This window comes from Colossoma macropomum, unplaced genomic scaffold (genome assembly GCF_904425465.1).
Source record: "Colossoma macropomum unplaced genomic scaffold, Colossoma_macropomum, whole genome shotgun sequence".
Classification (NCBI taxonomy): Eukaryota; Metazoa; Chordata; class Actinopteri; order Characiformes; family Serrasalmidae; genus Colossoma; species Colossoma macropomum.
The window spans coordinates 1,747,734-1,765,763 of record NW_023494809.1 but is presented as its reverse complement, the minus strand read 5'-3'; the positions used below and the strand labels follow the sequence as shown (position 1 = coordinate 1,765,763).

The following is an 18,030-nucleotide window of genomic DNA, read 5'->3' as shown; positions in this document are numbered from 1 at the left end:
AGAAAAACGAAAGAACAGTGTGTGAAAGAAAAGAACGTGAGCGAGAGGAAGAAAACAAAGACAGGAAAAAAGTGAGATGGAGACAGAACGACAGAAAGAGAGAAAAGGAGACTGACATGTAGAGCGAGAGAGATGAAGAAAGAGGAAGAAAAGGAGACAGAAAGGAGAGAGAGAGAGAGAGAGAGAGAGAGAGAGAGAAGAGAGAGAGAGAGAGAGAGAGAAGAACAGAGAGAGAGACACAAGAAAAGAGAGTAAAAGAGAGACTGAGCTGAATAAAATGAACAGATGAGAGAACGAAGACAGTGAAAGACATAAAATATGGACCTGCCACAAAAGAGGAGGTAATATTCTAAATTGCACACTTAACTTTAATACGGCGCTCTCTCCGGCGCGAGCCTGGACTGACCTGAGCAATCAAAGAGCCCATTGCCCAATTCTGTTTACGGCCGGCCGACACAAACCCCCATCACGACATCATTACAGCAGGACAGTTCGCAGCGCCGCTAAATGACCTTTAGAACAATGCAGGAATCTTCAGCCTGTCTGACAGTGAAAGGCCCTTCTTTCATTAGCTGCACAGGCTGCGTAATTCAGCGTTCATCTGCATGTGAGCACTCAGTGAACTTTCCGTGCAGTCACTAGGACTGAGTGTTCTCTTAGACCCTGTTCATACCTGGTGTTACAGGGGAACTCCACCGATTTAGCAAAATTGCTACATTCAATGGTTTAGATGTGAAATCATTCAGAGTGGTTCGGTGTGAAACGCGCCTTTCTAGAAAATGTACAGAGTCAGAATTGCTCACCATTATAGCACTAGGAACCAGACGTCCGACGCCTCTAATGGCTCTAAAAGCTACATCCCATTGAGTTATGACACAAAATTGTTATGAATGCATGGCTAAATTGTATTTTTGGTATAAACCAGGGGTATTTAATTAAAATTCAATAAGGTCCAGATATAGAAAATTTCCTCAAGCAAAGGTCCAGAACATCATAATGTCTAACTAACATCATGACTCAGTGCCATATACTGTTTACTGAAGTACCCTAGTAGGTATATCAATATCTTATACAGTCACAACTGAATGTCAAATCAAATAAAGTCCAGTTCAGTCAGATTTCAATAACATTTACTGTCTGTTTTCTCTTTTTAGAGAACGTCATGAGAAATAACTTCCCTCTGACTCACTTTCTCCTCCGACTGCTGTTTCTCGCCTCGTCCCCAACCTGTGTGTGCGTCGCTCACTCGAGTCTCAGTGCTCATCATAATGCACAGATCTGATTGGCTAAGTAGCGTCATGTGCGATATTTACAACGCATGCGATTGGTCTGTGAGTCTCCCGGGCCGCTAAAGCTACCGTAAAGGCTAGAAAAGCCACGGCAATTAAAATAGGACCACCCATCAAAAGTAAATAATTCTCCATGGTTTATCGGTTCTGGGTCCAGGTCCGCACAGGACAACATCTGGGTCCGGACTCGGACCGCGGTCCGCCTATTAGTGACCTCTGGTATAAACGTTTCCTCTCAAAACCGCATTCTCAACTGAGATCAATGTGCGAGAGCTAATGTGTTTACTAGCCTGTAGCTACAGCCGTTCAACACAGCTAACACCAGCAGCAGCTTCTGGTTACAGATTAGTTTAAACCACGAGAAATTCCCAATTCCCAATAATAGCACTTACAGTTGTCTAGGGCAGATCTAGCAGGGCAGAAATTTTGTGAAGCGACTTGAGGCAGAGGTGGCATCCTATGACAGTGCCATGTTTAAAGTCACTCAGCTCTTCAGTGTAACCCATTCTACTGCCAGTGTTCGTCTATGGAGGTTGCAAGGCTATGTGCTTGATTTTATCCACCTGTAAGCTTTGGGTGTGGCTGAAATACTGGAACTCAATAATAAGTAAGTTGACAAAAAGCAGCCTTTATGACAGACAACACCTTTTGGAATCAGCCTTTCTCAAGGTTCATGTAGGTTTAAGTCAGATCTCATGATGAGCTTATGAACGTTGTCCTGTGGCATTAAGCCCCTTATGTTAATACAGTTTCAATTACTTCATAAAACATCTTGCGATGCGATTAATGGCATAAGCTGCTCATAAATACTCAAGTATCACTTTATAAATACATGCTTATGCATTCGTTATGAGGTCACTATGAAGGCAGCTTTCAAGTGTTTTATATTTATATATTATAAATGCTGTTTATTTAAAATGCAGCTATTTTAAAAGCCAAAAACCTGCTGTAAATATTAAAAAAATAATGCTAAACAGAATAAAATAAAACAAGTTCGGCCCTGCCGGCGCACCACAAACAGACTGGGGTGACTGTGAACAATGGCTTTTATTATTGGCCCAAAATTGCTTTCAAAAGTACTTTTACTAAAGTTGAGGAAGAGCATGTGTTCACTTTCTCACACATATACAGAGTTGATGCTTTTTCCAGTGTGGCACTGCTTGTTGGGTATCAGTGGAGGCTGTAGTACTATTGATTTTTGGGCGAGTGATTGTGAGCAGTGAAGGTCACAGCACAGACCTTAAATCAGACAGGGCCAAACAAAAACCCACCCGTCTCTCCCCTATACATCCTGCACTGTGCTGAGCAAGAGGACTTACACTTTGGGGATGGAGGGTTGAGAAAGAGAAGGAGGAAACTTTACAAAAGTTTGAAAACACTTAAAGGGGAATTCCAGCAGTTTTTACACCAAAATGTCTGCATAGTTCAACAGTTGAGGCGTAAATAAGGTCATTCAGGCTCTTGATGTGAAGTGGTTCATTGTAGAGAAACTTATTGACCGGTTTTCTTTACAGTGAGGGTGATGGGAACCAGGGGTTGTGCTGTCTAGAACACAAATATAGCCTTTTTATTTACCAAGCAAAGCCATCAGGGAACCTACACGTGCCTTCTGAGATCTCAGAGTTCTATATGCAACGTTCATTATGGTAAAATAGTGGTAAATCTGAAAAACATGCACTCCTCCTGCACGAAAAGTAAAGTAAAACAGTGAGTGTGTTTACATGCACTCAATAATTCGATCTTCAGTTCTCCAAATATTCAAATGGTCATGTAAACACCATACTCCGATCTAGAAATCTGATTAAGAAATCCGATGAAGAGGCTGGATTTTAGCTCAGTAATCAGATTTCTCAGTGCATGTGAACTCTTACTCTGATTTCTTTCGGATTCCTCAGTCTGCACGTGTGCGAAAACAGACTGCGGTACCGCAGCAGTAAAACCAAACACGAAATGAAGGATTTAAATATTCATCATCTTCTAGACGATGCATGTTTATATTTTCAGGTAAAGTGGCGCCATGTTTAAAAAAAGCCGTGATATGAAGTTTGAATTTTACGTTACGTTTACCTTCTGCGAGTTTATTGGCTGGTTGTAAAGCAGAAATCTGATTACTGTCTGACTGATGTAGACCCGGAGTTTCCCCATTATCTGATTACTCAAGTGCATGTAAACATGTTGATTGGATTACTGACAAAATCAGATTTTCTGCAGTTATCGGATTATTAAGTGCATGTAAACGCACTCAATGTCTCGGACATCACGTGGCATTGTAGTATTCATAAGCACTTAATGTAATCATTTTCTGTGCGAGAGCTTTAAGAGGCGGATGTTCGGTTCCTATCATCACCTCTGTAAGCTTCACTAGTACAGAGCACTTCACACCAAACAGCTCTGAATGACTGTTTACATCTTATCCATTTAACTATGCAGAATTTTTTTTTAGGGTGAAATTTCCCTTTAAGTTAAAGACATCATGTTTTTCTCTTGTCCTCATTTAATTATAAGGCTTTAAAAGGACAAGTAATCCAAAAGTAATGGAAATCAAGCTCTTCCTGGAGTAAGTTAACACCAAAAGGGAAGTGATCAGAATGGTAAAGTCCACATGCTTCTGCTCTATGGGGTCTCTATGAGGGTCTGCCAGACCACAGCTCAACAAGCAGAGGATGAGCAATCACTGTTTATTATTCTACCTCCCACCAACAAACACCTCACGCCCCACAGGCAGCCTGAGTCTGTATGGGATCCCACAGAAATCAATACAAAAGCTGATGTTTACCCTCAGGTGGGAGGCACTGTCTGTTGCTATAACCTTACAGAGACCCGACTCATCAGGGTCTTTCCCTACTATTGGCTGAATTATCAGCATTACAGGAATAATTCATACATAACTGATCGCCTTTTGTCTCTCAATTCGCTCTTCAATTACCAGGTTAACCTTTGACACAAACTGCAGGTGCAGTGAAAGGAGAGGAAGTGCATATTGGGACTCTCCGAAAAAAATACAAAGCACGTAAATAAGATATACAACCAGTTTCACGGACTAAGAAGAAGGTTAGGCCCAGTCTAGGCCTGGGCAGTATCTAAAAACAAGGAGCAATTTTGGTTATTTATTATCGAATGTGTATATGCTTTTACATGATCTGTTTTAATAAAATATCTAATAAAAATCAGACTTAAAATAACTCAATACTAAGCAATTCAATGTCTTTTAAAAGCTACATTTGATAGGCTCCTTTTAATAGTTTGATCATGAGCTCCTTCTGGTGTAGATTCACTCCCTGTCCTCCCTGAAGGTTCAGACTGCAAGTGATTTCCTAAGCCTCGTCCATGTGCTTTACATGCACTACATGACCACAAATATGTGGACATCCGACCACCACACCCTATGTCAGCTTGTTGGACATCCCATTTCAAAACTATGGGCAGTAATATAGAGTTGCGATCCCTCCCCAAACCACCCAACCACACCAACCCTTTAACCCCAACACCCCCACCTAAACTCAACCACTAAACTCAACCACCTCACAACCCCCCAAACCAACCTATACTCACTATTGACAAACATTGGTTGTATAGTGCTGGTGGAGTTTTTAAACACTGTGTCCACTCACTGTCCACTCCACTGGACACATACTAACCGTGTCGTAGCTCCTTGTAGATGTAAAGTCAGATACAGTAGCTCATCAGTCGCTGCACAGTTTGTGCTGGTCATCCTCTTATCCTTGATCAGTGATCACAGGACGCTGCCCACAGGATATTTTTGGTTGATGGACTATTTTCAGTCCTGCAACAGCATTTTAAGGTCACTGTTAATAAAAATAAAAATAGTAGATGACTTTTTCTCGAAATACTACGACTTTCTTCTCGAATTTTTTTTTTCATGAAATAGTACGACTTCTTTCTCAAAATAGTAAGATTTTTTTCTCAAATTATGACTTTTTTCTCAAAATATTATGACTTTATTCTCAAAGTCCACTATTTTTATCTTTATTAACAGTGGCCCAAAAACACCGTTGTACAGTCCAGCAGTGACACTGAAGTGTTTAAAACTCCAGCAGCACTGCTGTGTCTGATCCACTCAGACCAGCGCAACACTAACACACCACGTCAGTGTCACTGCAGTGCTGAGAATGATCCACCACCCAAATAGTACCTGACCATGGAAGAACAGAGTAAAACGGGGCTAATGAGGTAAGCGTTGTGTAATTACCAAGTTACTATATGGTCAGTGAAACTGATAAAATGGACAATGAGTGCAGAATCACGGAGGTGGTTTGAATGTTATGGCTGATCTGTGTATAGCGCTTATAAGGCATATACAGTTTTGCTGCTTGTGCCTTTAGACACACACACGCACACACTTATAAGGAAATGGGCAAATTGCCAGGCAGCAGCAGTGGCAGCAGGTTATCAAAGGCAGGCATTATTAAACCCCTCATTAGGGCTAAGAGCTTTCCGTCCCTCTCCCCCACCTCTCCGCCATCGTCTAATTTCGTCCCCTCACTTCTTTTCTGAGTTCTCGCTAACTCCTTTAGACCTGTCGGAGCTTAATTAAGACCCGCTCGTTAGGATGTCGCTCAGACCGGTAAAGCTGTTGGCATGGCGACTGCCTCCGAATAGACCGCGCTGACTGAAAAGCGCTTGGTGATGTCATCGTAACACAACATCCATGATCGAGAACAGAACTAGAGCCCGACTGAGAACCTTTGGCTCAAAGTCAGCGTACCCCCCCCCCTTCCTTTCCCTGGATAAACAGGTTAATACATAAATAATTAAATTCAAAAACAGTGGATTGTAGAATTTAAAATTACACTGCGCCTTAAATAGAAGCTTTTACTTTCATTTTAAGACAAAGAAAATCAATAACACATTACACAAACTGTTATTACATAGTTGGTACCATATTACAGTAATGTAATTACTTTTTCCAGAGTAACAAAGTAGTTATCCGTGGTGACTGCTAAGATTTTAGTAGGCCATTGCTATGGTGTCCCAGTTGGTTGCTAAGGTGATGATAGGCCATTGCTATAATATCCCAGGTGGTTTCTAATGTGCTGCTAGGTTATTATGCCAAGTGGTTGCTAAAGGCCTCAGCATACTACTTGCGAAACAAAATTCTCAAGTGTTGCGCGAAGCCGAAAGAGCCTAAGCTTACAATCTTACCTACTTTCTGTGGTTTCGTGTTGCCGAATGTCGCGGATGCTCCACTAATGCAGGTGACACTATGACCTTTCATGATAAGTTCCATTCTAGTGGAAAACAATTCTACCACAGTTCTAGCAATGGTGATGTGCGAGTCCAGAATGCTGTGAGGTGGAACGGGAAAATTCAAACAAGAAGCTGGCAAATACAGGGAGATTCACTCGAAAGAGGCCCCGAATATTCTGTAATAACTCTCTCTGGGACGAAGCAATCTGAACGAAACAACGTGCAACGTGCTCCTCAGCATATGGAGCTTCGAACCAGCCGGGATGCCCCTGCGTCAGAGCGATGAGGTAGGCGCTGGACAGCCGTTGCGACATTTAACCTCCATTTGCAACTTCCGGTTGCAGACCCCCGTACCCCTTCATGTGTCTGACAGAAAATGGAGATCACTTCCAGCATTGCATGTAATCTAATCGATTACACATACGTCAAGGTATGTAGTGTATTTCTTTGGTTCAGACTGCTTCATCCTGACGGGAGTTACTACAGAACATACGGGGCCTCTTTCGAGTGAATCAAAGTGCTCAGCATAGTTCTTGTGAAATGAAGCTCCTGAAATTCATACATCTTTGTTTTATGGTACACCTCCTTTTTTACCGACCAATCGCAGGCTTTGTTGCATAGTGTCTTCATCTACGGAGTTTGCCCAGCTGCCATGTGCGCGACACAATGAACAACGCAATTAAAACATATTGCCACCCAGGTGGTTGCTAAGGTGTTGATAGGCCATTGCTATCGTACCCCAGGTGGTTGCTAAGGTGTTGACAGGCCATTGTTATGGTACCCCAGGTGGTTGCTAAAGTGTTGCCAGGCCATTGTAATAGGATCCCAGGTGGTTGCTAAAGTGTTACTAGGCCATTACTACTGTGTCCCAGGTGGACGCTAAGCTGTTGCTAGGCCATCACTATGTTGTCCAATGAGCTTGCTAATGTGTTACTGAGCTGCTACTATGTATTCCAGGTGGTTGTTAGACTGTTGCTAGGCTATCTTCACACATGTGCTACCTGTGCAACTTCGAGTGTGAATATGAGCACCGCAGAGTTAGAGCAGGAAACAACTTTCTACCATGGTTACCTCAACGAGCGATCTGTCAAAGCATCTAACCCTGCTGCCATAACGCTGAAGGATAAAGACAGTCGCACACACACAGTGATATTCACGATTAAGCTACTCTCATTAGCTTCAGGTCACAGGCGATTAGCATTTGTCGCTATACCCTAAAAGACTAGATCGACTGCCTTTCTCAGGGTGCTACAAATGATTTCGCAGGCCAGGTTTAATTTAATGCATTCACTGCAAAATCTTAAGTGGCGCTGCGGCGGCTTGGCACAGCAACAAAGAGTCACTGCAGACATCAACTGATCGGAGCCACCTGACAGCCTAAGAGAGAGAGAGAGAGAATCATTTCGCATAGTGAGTCAGTGCGATCTACAGCTTCACTCAGTCAATGTCTCCGGCGGAGCTGTGGAATCGAGCCATGGTCAACCAGATACCCACAATCCTTCAGCATCTATAGTCGCCTAGCGAGAGCTGCTATGTGGTCCCTTTTGCCAAGACCCCTACTTCTATAATGCAGTAGCTGGACTGCAGTCTTAATGACCATTACAGCCTGACAGCCTGAACCCAACGGAAAACCAGAAGTGGATCCCCACTGAGCTGCTTCTTCCACAGCGAGAACGACTCACTTGCTGTATGAACTGGAGTTTAACCTGCCTCGGATTAGGACACCGTAAACACCTAAAACACACAGACGGATCCTCTAAACAGGAGTGGAAGAGAGTTTATGGCGCTTTTAACCTTCAATCAGAAACGCTGCATGTTTTTATGGCACAGAACGTAGGTGGAGAACAGTTAGCAGCGTGCGATCGTGGCTAGAGAGGAGCCCCTCGCAGAGATCAGACACATTAGCATCTGCTTTATGACACAGCCAGGGCCCAAATAAATAACCACATAAAGAGCGAGGCTACAGCTGAGGAGGTTGACAGCCCCATTAAAGATTAACGGAGGAAGCGCTTATGAATTCAGCAGACGCAGGGCTGCGGAACCGCTTGACAACATGTACATTCATACACGTGTGCCTTTATACGGAAAATGGGGACAAGGACAGAAACTCGATAAAACACAAACAGAGGGGGAAAGAAAGCTACCAACAGAACTGCCTTCTAGAGACTGAAGTCGGATGAAAGATTCTTTTCTGTTCTTTTCTTGTTTCAAAGTTGTGTTGTGATTTATGAAGCTAGCAACAAGAAGCTCAGTTCAGCTCAGCAAGTTCGTTCAAACTGGAGGTTTCAGCGATTTGGACGTCCAGCTGAGCTTTTCATTGTGTCTGTGGCGGCTGTGTTTCAGTAAAACGTTCGTCTGCATCAGCATCAGCATCAAAAGTTTGATTGAGTTTGAAAATTGAATTTATTTATTTATTTATTTATTAATTAATGTGATGTGGTACCACAACCACCCAACCCCACTTTGAGTGAAAGAAAAAACAGAAATAACAGAGACAAAACAGAAGAAGTAAAGAGAAAGAATGAAATAACAATAATAATAATAATAATGATAATAATAATAATAATGATAATGATGATAAGAACAAGAATACTCAACAATGGACAAACTGGACATACAGGAGAGACAAACATGAACACTTAACAGACCAATAAACAACGTAGTAACGCCCTCTTCCTTTTTTCTTTTCTTTTTTTTTTTTAAACACTGTGATTATAACGTGGGTAGTTATCAAATCCTATATATGGGTTTTAACTTCGTCATATTCTTCATAACTTTCATATTTCATAAGCTACATTCTAAAGGTGGGGGTCGTATGAGGCTGTAACTGTCTTCTTTCCAGTCCAATAGATGGGGGATGTAATTTTAAACCCTTATAATAAAAGAAGCTGAACTCACAATTTTTTTCTACTGAAAGTTTTTCCCACTATTTTTCCACAAATCTGAGCTATAAACTATAAACAGACGGCGTCTCTTCAGTGATCTGCTCTGTAAAAATTATTTTTATAAAATAATACAAAGAGCGGCTGAGATTTTTGGCTTTCAGCAGTAAATTGTAAGCATATAGCAAGATGTGTGATCATAAAACACATGTTCTGTTAATTTGAGGGGAACTTTTACAATAAATAAATAAATAAATAAATAAATAAAATAAGAAATTACATTCATTTCATGCAGTTACTGAATAAGTTGCCTTATGATTTAGGCAGGTAAATTCAGATGGAAAAACATACCCTGGTCAAGAGTTTGGAGAGAGAAATCAGCTCTCAATATACTGTAAAATTGTGACCAGGTTTGGTTTTTGTATTATTTTTAAATTTTGCTGTGAGTCTTTCCAAGTTGCAGTGATCCATGAGGACGTTAAGCCAATGCTATACTGAAATTTGGGTTCTGTCCTTCCAGTTCAGCAGTATAACGTTTTTGGCAGTGGGAAGTGATACGAATATAAAGGATTGGAGGTGATTGGGTGCTGAAAGTGAGGAAAGGTCATTAAGTAGTGCTACAATGGGACAATGGACAATGCTGGCCTGCATCACTGTGACTGAATCCCATACGGTGTAGTTTAGAGGCTGTAGTATATGTTCTGAACATATACTGAATTGAATGAACATGCACCATCAAAACGTTAGGCATTCGCTGCGGTGCGAAGGCCAGGCTCTGATCAGAGGGATCCTTCAAACGCAGCCGAGAAATGCAGCCTACATTTCGGGAACGCTACTGAAGTACCCTTCACAGTCTTGTCAGCCGTAATGCTTTGGGCTCATGCCTGGCTCGCATGTGCACAACCCGACGGAAAGCTGGCAGATGAAACCACCGCATGTGCAACCGCATCAGCAGAACTGTACGTCGTTCTTGTGAGCTGCGTTCAGAAGGCTTGTACAGCTCTGTGCAAAAGTCAGAGGCCTTTCATTTCCACCTTCCATTCTTTTCACTGCTTTCAATTTTCAAAGAAATAGACAGGGATATTTTTCAACACCTATAAAGTTCAGTTTTGGAAGTTTTTACTTATGTTAATCGATTTTTTATCTAATGTCCTCAAAAACATTTCCTAGAAAATGAATAAAATAATACATAATGGCTGTAGATACTGTCCACTTAGTACTTAGTACAGTACTGTCCACTCACTGTCCACTCTATTAGACACTCCTACCTTGTCAGTCCACCTTGTAGATGTAAAGTCAGAGACGACAGCTCATCTGCTGCTGCGCAGTTTGTGTTGGTCATCCTCTAGTCCTTCATCAGTGGTCACAGGACACTGCCCACAGGACGCTGCAGGCTGGATTTTGTTGGTTCTTGGACTGTTCTCAGTCCAGCAGTGACACTGAGGTGTTTAAAAACTCCAGCAGCACTGCTGTGTCTGATCCACTCAGACCAGCACAACACACACTAACACACCACCACCACATCAGTTATTGCAGTGCTGAGAATGATCCACCTGCTCTGTGGTGGTCCTGTGGGGGTCCTGACCATTGAAGAACAGGGTAAAAGGGGGACTAACAAAGTATGCAGAGAAACAGAGAAATAGATGGACACACACACACACACACACACACACACACACACACATATATATATATATATGCACATATATATGCCAAATGCAAAAATAACTTTTCATCATTGCATCTACAAAGGCAAGTTAAGACTGTACTATGCCAACAACCTCCAAACTGTAGAAACGCCGCCGACTTCTCTGGGCTCAAGTTCATGTTCAGTGGAAACGTATAGTGGGAACAAGTATTACGATTTAACGAGTCAACTTTTCAGATTTGTTTATGGAAATAACAGACGCCATGAGGCTCTGAGCAAAAGAAGGACCATCCAGATTTTTACCAGCCTAACATTGCAAAGCCAGCATCTGTCATGGTATGGGGGTGTATTAGTGGGTAACCTGCACATCTGTGAAAGCACCATCAATGCTGAACACATTTTGGAGCAACATATGCTGCCTCTTTTAGGGACCCCAAAGCTTATTTCAACATGACAACGCCAAGCCACATTCTGCATATGTTTCAACAGCATGGCTGCGTAATCAGAAAGTGCAGGTGCTAGACTGGCCCGCCTGTCTTTTGAAAATGTGCGGCACATGATAAAGTACAAAACACAACCAAAAGAGCCCTGTACAGTTGCACAGATGAAGATCTGTATGACTGAAGAATGGCCTAAAATTCATCTTCCAAAACCAGCTCAATGGGTGTCTTCAGTCCCCAAACATTTATTCAGTTGTTATAAAGGAAAAGTGATGTAACACAGTGGTAAAGAGGCTCCTATCCCAACTTCTTTGAAATATGTTGCATGTGCCATATTTAGAGCGAGCATATACACCGATCAGGCATAACATGATGACCACCTTGTTTCTACGCTCACTGTCCATTTTATCAGCTCCACTTACTATATAGGTGCACTTTGTAGTTCTACAGTTACAGACTGTAGTCCATCTGTTTCTCTGATACTTTGTTAGCCCCCTTTTACCCTGTTCTTCAGTGGTCAGGACCCCCATGGACCCTCACAGAGCAGGTACTATTTGGGTGGTGGATCATTCTCAGCACAACAAAGTATATTTTGTATACTGATTATTCAAAGCCGTTCAAAGCTGCTGAACCAAGTGTAGATGATAAAAACTAATGTCTGAGAGTACAAAAGTCGAGTGACGGGTGTCAGAAAGCCGAAATCAAACCTGTTCAGTGGTGTTTGTGGCTATAGTGTTTTGGCTAAGATGGGTTAGGTTAGATCAGGGGTCAGCAACATGCAGCTCTTTTACTGCCCTGTTGTGGCTCCACAGCTGAATTAGATTTGTAGGTAAAAATAAAATAATCCTCCTTTACAGTAAAATAAAGCTCTGCTGATCGTTCAACACAGTTTAACAATAATTGGTCTTAAACTCTGGAGTTAATGTAGAACTGCTAATTCACCCTTTAACACTGAGGGCTGGATGCACAGACTACTGATCACCATAGCAATGCAGATAACAGTCTCACCTAGCTAGTAGCTAACGAAACGGCAAAGAGAGAGATTTAAGACGAACATCAATAATTTAGAGACGAATGGACTTTTATAAGCATCTGCAGTGAGAAACTGTCAAACACTAAAAAGCTGCGAAGCTGAAGTCAGTTTCTTGTTCCACCTTAAACGCTAAGCAGTTACATTCTGGCGCCTTAGGCACCATTTAAGGTGGAACGGGAAAACTCTAACAAGAAGCTGATGAATGGGAAGCGACTTTAGCCTCGTACAATCAAACGTTGAGAGACATTTTACAAGAAACTGTTCTACTTTTGCAGAAAAGTTTCCTGCTGGAGATGTGAGAAAAGCGGCTATAGCTGAGCTAAAGCTTAAAGCAGAGCAAAGTATGCCTACGTTTTCGTTTATATTACATTTGTTAGCCTTTACTAGCACATTAACACATTCTGAGACATACTGACTCACTAGGGGGCAGTGAGCACACTTGCCCGGAGCGGTGGGCAGCCCTATCCACCGCGCCCGGGGAGCAGTTGGGGGTTAGGTGCTTTGCTCAAGGGCACTTCAGTCACGTACTGTCAGCTGAGGGGATCGAACCGGCGACCTTCCGGTCACAAGGCTGGTTCCCTAACCTCCAGCCCATGACTGCCACTGGACTCTAGAGCAGTGGAGAGCAGTGATGAATCATACTTCTCCATCTGGCAATCCGATGGACGAGTCTGGGTTTGGCGGTTGCCAGGAGAACGGTACTTGTCTGACTGCATTGTGCCAAGGGTAAAGTCTGGTGGGGGGGATAATGGTGTGGGGTTGTTTTTCAGGAGTTGGGCTCGGCCCCTTAGTTCCAGTGAAAGGAACTCTTAATGCTTCAGCACCAAGAGATTTTGGACAATTTCATGCTCCCAACTTTGTGGGAACAGTTTGGGGAGTTTGGCCCCTTCCTGTTCCAACATGACTGCGCACCAGTGCACAAAGTAAGGTCCATAAAGACATGGATGAGCAAGTTTGGTGTGGTAGAACTTGACTGGCCTGCACAGAGTCCTGACCTCAACCCGATAGAACACCTTTGGGATGAATTAGAGCGGAGACTGTGAGCCAGGCCTTCTCATCCAATGTCAGTGTCTGACCTCACAAACACGCTTCTGGATGAATGGTCAAAAAGTCCCATAAACACACTCCTAAACCTTGTGGAAAGCCTTCCCAGAAGAGTTGAAGCTGTTATAGCTGCAAAGGGTGGACCGACATCATATTAAAGCCTATGGATTAAGAATGGGATGTCACTCAAGGTCATATGCATGTGAAGGCAGACGAGCGAATACTTTTGGCAATATAGTGTATGTTAAGTTCTTTTCACATCTTGGTCATTGTTTGGAAAATCAATACAGATCCCAGTCATAGTCCTCAAGCGACACAAACAGTATTTGGTATGTAGTCTTTCTCTGTATGGGTGTTTTCATTCAGCCAGGAAGTCTCGATAACTTCTCGTTTTACATTTCTGTGCTTTTAAGTGTGTTTTATATTCAATACGTCAGTCATCCACACATGAGGACGCTAATGCTTCTCATTCAGCACACAATTTTGATTAGCTTGAATATGCATAATAAACGTGAGCGTATGAACACGTGTGCGTGTGCGCGCATGTCTCCAGGCAACCTAAGCATGAATAAAAGTGGCCATGTTTCAATAGAGAGAGGTGATGAGCTCCAGAGGCAAATTCAATTGGCTATACGACTCTATTTTCATGATTTAATACATGCTGTATAACCACTTCACACGTTCACTCCAACACACGACAACACAGCAGCCCTGAGGACACAGAAGCACATCTAAATGGAACAAGATCTGGAAGGCTCTCCTAGGCCTGTAAGGTTGTTCAAGGGTGTTGAGTCATATTCCAGAGATAAACAATGTTGACATCCTGTATCATCTCAGCTTTAAAGTATATTTGGTTACTGTTTTTAAAGGGACAATATGGAAAATAATTATTTCCTGATGATTTTTAAATGAAATTAGGCTGCAAAAAACGCCTCGTTTTGAATTCATCATTGTTGTGAGGTCACAACCATGGACACATTTACATATGAGTAGCCTTTAGTAGTTTAGCCTGCCCAGTTTAGCAGTTCATGTTTAAGTTATAAGGAGTGAATCAGCTGGGCTGAACTTTGAATGAGGCACAATAAGGGCAGCCAATCAGAGCAAAGCTCATTTACATCACTCCTAAAGGCACAGTAACAAAAACATCCTATTTAACCCATTAAATTCCCAGGCTTATTACATACAAGGCTTATTATTCTGTAACTACATGGACTTCAGTGCAAACTGGCTGAGCTATTCTTGTGTAATAAACAGCTAGAATGACTGAGTTGTTGTTTAGTATTACTAAACAGTTTCTAATGCATTTTGTATTAAATGAAAAAGTAGTTACTGCTTCAATTACATATTTAACATTTTCTACAAATTAACTAAACCAGAGTTTAAGACCATTTATTGTTAAACTGTGTTGAACGATCAGCAGAGCTTTATTTTACTGTAAAGGAGGATTATTTTATTTTTACCTACAAATCTGATTCTGCTGTGGAGCCACAACAGGGCAGTGAAAGAGCCACGTGCGGTTCCAGAGCCGTATGTTGCTGACCCCTGAGCTAGAGGACGGCGAGGTGAAACTACAAGGCAGGGGCTTTGAATATACGGCCCAGTAAGTCCACAGCATATTGTCTACAAAGTCTTAGATTAAAACAAATATTTATAAAAACGAATTAACATCGAGAACAGAAAACTCAGCTTTATTGAGTAGCATGTTCATCCATTGCGCATGAGAGGAAGAAAGACCACAGGGGAATAAAGCGTGAGCAGGCTAGAGCATCATACCAGTGCCTAAAATATGACATTAACCTTAGAACGGTTCTCAGCTCCTCTCCTGCTTCTCTGAGAGATGAAATGGAAGACTGAAAGAGGCTCAGTGCTGACCTTCACAGCTCCACTTAGATAGGGCGGTGAATAAAAGAGGAAAAGCACAAAAATGAGACTGATGTGTGCTCAAGTAACACTTAGAGCTCGCAAAAATGACAGAGAACAGAACAGCAGAGGCAACAGAAAAGTTCTACATTCATTTATAAAAAAAGCATTAAAGGCTTTTACAAGAGCGAAAGCAGAAACACTCTGAGACGTGAGGAGTGAGGCTACAACATTCCCCTCAAGTAAAAGAATGAGTGCAACTTGGTTTAAATCAAAATCAAAGATGAAATAAAAACATGTTTGCCAAGTGGATATTAATCATTTCAATATATGGCCCATAACAGCAGTAATAATGAGCTCACAGCTCAAGGTACTAAACCCAGTGATGGCCTCAAAAGATTGCAGCTATCATAGGCTTCGTTCACGTTGTGGGGGCGGTAATAGGCTGGAGGTCAGGGAACCAGCCCTGTGACCGGAAGGTCGCCCGGTTCGATCCCCTGATGTGACTGAAGTGCCCTTGAGCAAGACACCTAACCCTGCGGATAGGGCTGCCCACTGCTCCGGGCAAGTGTGCTCACTGCCCCCTAGTGTGTGTGTTCACTAGTGTGTATGTGGTGTTTCACTGCACGGATGGGTTCAAATGCGGAGGAGAAATCTCCCTGTTGTGGGACTAATAAGGGTCACTTAATTAATTAATTAATAAATTAATTAATTAATTAATAGTTACAAGCCTCTTTGCTCAAATCCGATTTTTTGCTCAAATCCGATCCCTCCAACACGATGGTGCACACTCGTTTAGGTAAGTGATTCAAATCTGTCATTAAAGTGAACGAACCGGCGTCCTGAAATGACCCGCCTGCGCCCCTGACTTAGACACGACTTCAAATAACAAGCTGTGCATTAAAGAAAACGGAAGGACAGAACCGAAGCGCTACACACAGTAAACACTGTTTAAAAGAGGCAAAACAACCTGAAACGGCTGCTTAGCACATAAGATAGCTACCTATAGCTACGATAGCAAATGCGCTAGCCAGCTTAATTGCTACCCAAGCTACGTGCTAATCAACAGTTTTATGTTGTTTTGCCTTGTTTCATTAACCCCTGTGTGGTGGTGGTGTTTGTGAGACTCATTTTCAATGTTCACCAAAAGAAAAAATGATGTGATTTATTGTTATTTCAACCTCAGATTCTTGTCCTTTGCTCATTTTCTGTGAAGAACATATAAAATAACCCATTTTCAGTGCTTCACTCTGTTCACCCCCCACACATTTATATTACACATGTGGTGTTGGGTGAACCCGCGGGGAGTAAAAGTGTGGAGGTGCTGTGTCCTTCACTCTGTTCTCCTCTTACATGGCCTGCTGTTAGTGTGTGTGTGTCTGTGTGTGTGTGTGTGTGTGTGTGTGTGTGTGTGGGTGTGTGAGGGTGGACAACATGGACAGGCTGCTGACTGGCTACAGCTGCTAAAGGAGAACCCTACGCTGGACACTTGTGATATTTTCAACATCTGGTATTTTTACATGATTTATTATGGCTGTATTGATTTAAAAAGAACCAATAATGCGGTGGGTCCAGCAGACCACTGAGTAACACACCCATCAACACCACACAAGGGTTAAACAAAGCTCTCCATTCTGTCCATGAGACTGAACGTTTTTCTTAGCTGCCCTGCTTTTATTTCTCATTTCTTTCTCATGTGCATCTAAAATGGTTAACGGAGACGGAGATGCCACTGAGGAGACACGAGACAATCCACTTTCACAAGGAGAAAAAAAGACTATTAAAAGATGTTGAGGACTCCGAAGACTAAGCAGACAATCCAAACTGTCACAACTCAACGCTACATGTCTGACAGGGTGTGTAGCTGTCAAGAAGCGCTTACTGAGAAAAGGAAAGAGATGCAAAATAAATAAATAAATAAATAAATTTCACTAGAACACCACATCGACAAAAGTCTTGAGTCTCTGGGGTCTCGACTTGACTCAGACTTGCACAAACTGACTTGAGAACATCTCTGATACTTGGTGCTGGAGGCTTTATGTTAAATATTTTTTCAGATACGTTTGTTAAACGTGTTTCCTGCCTTTTTCCTCCATCTGACGAATGAATAACTTGTACCAAATGGTAGTTTTGACTGGAAACTGGGGAGAAAAAAAAAAGAAAATTTGCAGTAGTACAGCAAAACTGGACATCTGAGATGTGGAGTAAGGTTTTTATGGACTGATGAGTCTAAGTTTGATTACTTAGATCGTCAAAAGCAGAAAACACAAACCAACGTCTAGGACTGAACTTTGAAGATTTGAAAAATGATGCAGATTTTCTTGAAAAACTGAAAGCAAGTGTCCTGAAATGAATGGAAGCTGTGACAAAGGCAAAGGATGGAGACACTAAACACTGAAAAAAAAATATTACATTTGGTTGTTGAGGCTTTTGTGCAATTTTCTGTTAAATAAATGTTTTTTTCCGTTTTTCCTGATGCTAAATAAATGATAAATGGTTCGTGGCTGCTTTGATGGGAACGGTAACAAATGAAAAGGTGGTCTCTGACTTTTGAACAATACCCTACAACAAATAAGAAAAAGAAGCAGAGAACAAAATAAACACAATATGTATTCCAGGCATGTTG

The 18,030-nt window shown here is 42.0% G+C and overlaps 1 protein-coding gene across 1 annotated transcript in view; it reads right to left on the bottom strand.

Annotated features, from left to right (window-relative positions):
- si:dkey-12j5.1 (probable assembly chaperone of rpl4) overlaps positions 1–18,030 on the bottom strand; it is a 201,100-nt gene that overhangs the window by 84,142 nt on the left and 98,928 nt on the right. The gene's annotated exons all lie outside the window — the stretch shown is intronic.